This window comes from Cynocephalus volans, chromosome X (assembly GCF_027409185.1).
Source record: "Cynocephalus volans isolate mCynVol1 chromosome X, mCynVol1.pri, whole genome shotgun sequence".
Classification (NCBI taxonomy): Eukaryota; Metazoa; Chordata; class Mammalia; order Dermoptera; family Cynocephalidae; genus Cynocephalus; species Cynocephalus volans.
The window spans coordinates 68,621,224-68,625,674 of record NC_084478.1 but is presented as its reverse complement, the minus strand read 5'-3'; the positions used below and the strand labels follow the sequence as shown (position 1 = coordinate 68,625,674).

At 44.2% G+C, this 4,451-nt stretch overlaps 1 pseudogene; it reads left to right on the top strand.

Annotated features, from left to right (window-relative positions):
- Nucleotides 1-2,377: 2,377 nt before the first annotated feature.
- Nucleotides 2,378-3,190, top strand: LOC134368030 (centromere protein V-like protein 1; annotated as a pseudogene).
- Nucleotides 3,191-4,451: the final 1,261 nt, after the last annotated feature.

The window sequence follows — 4,451 nt, the reverse complement described above, 5'->3', positions numbered from 1 at the left end:
ACCAAACACACACACAGACACACACACAAATTCACATCTAGGCATATTATATTCAAACTGCAAAAAACTAAAGACAAAGAAACAAAACAAAAACAAAAAACATGAAAAAGTAAAAATACCTTACTTACAGGGCAACATGGAAAAGAAATACAGCCAAACTCTCATCAGAACGCATGCAAAGAAGAGAGTAGAGTGAAACATTTAAAGTTTTGATTGAAAAAAAAAAACACCTACCTAAAATCCTATATCCTGCAAACTTACCATTAATTGATTGTACATATCTGTGGGGTACAGTGTTGAATACCTGTGTGCGATATGTGATGCTCCAATCGGGATAATTAGCATATTCAACATTACTGAATGTCCTGACAAATTCTAAATAAACATTTCAGGAAGAAATGATACAAATTCCCCACCATCTCTTCCAGAATATAGAAGCAGAGAGAACAGTTCCTAGCTCATTCTTTGAGGTCAGCATTACCCTTATAGCGAGACAGACAAAGACATCGCAGGAAAAGAAAACTACAGACCAATATCATGAACATAGACACAAAACTCCTCAACAACATATTATCGAATGGAATCTAACAATGTATAGAAAAATTATACACCACAACCAAGTGGGATTTATTTCAGGCATGGAAGGCTGGTTCAACATTCGAAAAGCAATCGATACACAACCTACCAGATCAGCAGGCTAAAGAAGAAAAATCATATGATCGTATCGATGTAGAAAAAGCATTTGATATAATTCAACGCCATTCAAGTTAAAAACTCTCAGCAAACCAGGAACAGAGTAGCATTTCCTCAACTTGAGAAAGGACATCTATGAAAAACCTACAGCTGACTTCATACATAAGGGTGAGAGACTGGCCGCTGGCCGCCCAAGACATGTCTGCTCTCACCACACCTATTCGACACAACCCAGAATCCCAGCTTGGGCAATAAGGAAACCAAAAGATATAAAAGGCGTACAGATTGGAGTGGTTGAAACAGAACTTACTGTTTACAGATGATCTGTGTAGAAGTTTCCACAAAAACCTGATGAATTAACAAGGGGGTTTTGCAAGGTCACAGGATACAAGGTCAATATACAAATGACAACTGTTTACCTATATATATGGTCTGTGAACAATTAGAATTTGATGTTTTTTGGATTACCTTTTATAACAGCAACCCTACATATTAATTACTTAGGTATAAGCATATCAAATATGTACAGGATCTGTTTGTGGAAAACTACAAACATTAATGAAAGAAATCAAAGAACGTCTAAATAAAGGAGAGATATGTCATATATGTGGTCCGGAAGACTGGTAATTAAGATTTCAATTCCTTCCAGATTGATCTGTTACAGAAACATCAGAATCCCAAAATCGCAGCAATCGCTTTGTAGATATCGATATCGACTCAATTTTGTGTTGAAAAGCAATGGCACTAGAATAGGCAAAACAATTTCTGAAAAAAAAAAAAGAGCAAAGTTGCAGGACTCATATGATCTGATCTCGAGATTTACTATAAAGCTGCAGTAATCAAGACAGTGTGGTGTGAGCAAATAGACCCAGAGTTCAAAGCAACAGAAGAGCAGGCCCAGTAACAAACCTGCACAAATATCACTCAACTGATCTTTGACAAAGGCACAAGCACAATTCAATGGCAAAAGGATAGATAGTCTTTTCAATAAAAGATGCTGGAATAATTTGGAGTCCATGTGCAAAAGAATTAACCTAGACCAAGACCTTACACTTTTACAAAAATTAACTCAAAATGGACTAAAGTTCTATAAGTTCAAAACACGTAACTTCTAGAAGAAAGCACTTGAGAAAATCAACATGTCTTTGTGTTTGCTGATGCGTTTTCAGACACAACACCTGAAGCACAATCCAAGAACAAATAAAGATAATTAGGATTTTCTTAAAATTTCAAAACAAAAAATGTGCTCTGTGAAAGACACTGTTCAGAAAAAGAAAGAAAGAAATTAAGAAAGAGAGAGAAGAGAGAGAGAGAGAGAGAGAGAACGAAAAAGAAAAACCAGGGACTGAAAGAAAATATTTGCAAAACACATGTTTTAAAAGACTTGTCTCCAAATATGGGAAGAACTGTTAACTAAGCGACCCTAAGTGAGTGCGAGTGCTTTGGAAAGTCTGGCGCGCCTCCACGTCCCCAGAGCCCAGGGCAGTCCCTGGCGCCCAGCAGGTGCCTTACTAGGATGGCTGAATTTCAGGCCAGCAAAGGCCGTTCTGATAGGGTCAGGGGACGGGTCTCTTTACATCACGTTCAACAAGTGGCCAATCCTGCCGGTGTGGACAAGGAGGCTGCTCCGTGACTGACTAGGAAACAGGGGCGGTGGGCACGTGCTTAGAAGGTTGCAGCCGCCATGAGCAGGGTGAGGAACCGAGCGGCTCTTTCGCCCGGGGATCCGCCCGCCGCCTGTGCAGCCATCGCGTTCGTGGACGCCAGCCGCGCGCGGTCCGAGTCGGCGTCGGGAGCCACGCGGCGGGCAGCGAGCGGGCAGCGGCCAAGAGGGGAAGGTCGTGGCAGAAGCGCTGGTGGCGGCGGTCTGGAGGCGGTCCCCAAGGATCCGCTTCCACCCGCCCAACCCCCACCACCCCGCGAACCCCCCAGCGCCCGCCGCGTCCGGCAGTGAGCTGTACCTGGGCGCGCAGCGGGAGCGTTGGGAGACGTTCGGGAAGCTGCGGGGCCTCAGCTGCGAGGGCGCCGCCAAGGTCCTGCTGGACACCTTCGAGTACCCGGGCCTGGTGCATCACACCGGAGGCTGCCACTACGGCGCGGTCCGCTTTGCTGCCTGGGCCCCTGCAGATCTGCGCGTCTTGGTTTGCTGCTGAAAGCTGTGCAAGAAGCGGCAGCACCACCACTTCCTGTCCCGGCCTCGCGCTTCACTCTCCTCCAGGGCGCCGAGAGCCTCGTCACCTATCGATCCAACACGCACCCGGTGCTGCACAGCTTCTGCAGTAGGTGCGGGGTGCAGAGTTTCCACGCCACTGTCTCTGAGCCCCGGGTGCACAGCGTCGCCCCACACTGCCTGGACGCGGGCACCGTGCACAGCGTGGTCATCGAGGAAGCCCGCGGTGGCGATTCAGGGGAGGAGGTCAACCAAGAAGCACAAGACCATCCAGAACATGTCCACCGACTGAGCCCCTGCCAGTCCCCTCCAGAAAAGGAGCAGTGACGGGGCCGCAAACACGCCCAAAACATGCCCGGGCGCCCCTCGAGGGAGCCACCACAGTCCTCCTAAACAAAAAATTATTGTGTGAAAGAAGTCCGTCTGCTTCTGGACTGGTCGACCTGTGGTGTCCATCCAGGCTTCCCTTCCAGTATTTTCCCTTCCCTCCCAGTATTTTTCAGGGGACTCACTTGTAATCCAGATCTCGAGCACACGAATCTGTGTACAATGATAATCTTGCAATCCAATGAGCAAGTAGCGTCTCCACTTTTCCAAGTCATCTTTTATGTCCAACACTCGGTTTTACTATTGTAAATACAGTTCTCACAAACCACTTGCAGGTTATTCCTGTGGACTGCACGTTTTGGGGGCTATGGGGAACAGGGTTGTTTTTGACAGCTGCGTCTGGTGCGTAGGACCGCTGTCTCCATACAGTTTGATGAACATTTATTAGGACGTTTTCCACCGGTGGTTGTGTGTGTGTTTTAGGTAGACACTCACATTTACACTACCTAGAGAAACGCGTTATTTTCAGCCACGTTGTTTGTTTAGTGTGTTTTCAGATAACGTTTTAAGATTCGTGAGTATTACATACCCCATTGCCCTTATTAGTCATACCAAGAATTTGGTATTTTGCTTGGTTTTGTTTTAGAAATTGTCTCTGGGCAGGGAGATGGGGAGACAGGAATGATAAAGACATCGGTGCACTGTTTGCCCTCTTTAATGTTATGAAATACCTCTCGTACATGGGTTAAGTATTCAGAAATTAGTAAATACTTAATAAATAGAAAAGCGTGTACTTCTATTCTGTATATCATAAAACTAGCATTAATTTATATGTAATTTGTTGATACCTGAAGTTTTTATTTAGCAATAGGTGATGCGTCTCATTTCATGTTCAGTGATACATATCAACGTTATCATCATTTCATGGCTTCATACAATTAAAAAAAAAAGACTCTTCTCTAACTTATTTTAAGAACTTCCTCTGACAGATGTTTAGCTTTGTTTTCAGCTTTTCATTATAGTAATAATACTTCAAAGGATCAAAGTACAAATAAATGTCCTCAGTGTTCTGTCACTTGGGTAAAAGGGCCTCTTTCCATTTGTCTTTTTCTTGCTGTCTGTCTCTGCTGTGTACATGTTTCGTTGGCTGTGCATACAATATTCATTGAGATGTTTAATGTGGTTCACCTGTTCAACAAATTGAAAACATCAGTTAAGTAGGTTTCTGTATTAGTCTGTTTCTGTTGTTTACAACAGAAAT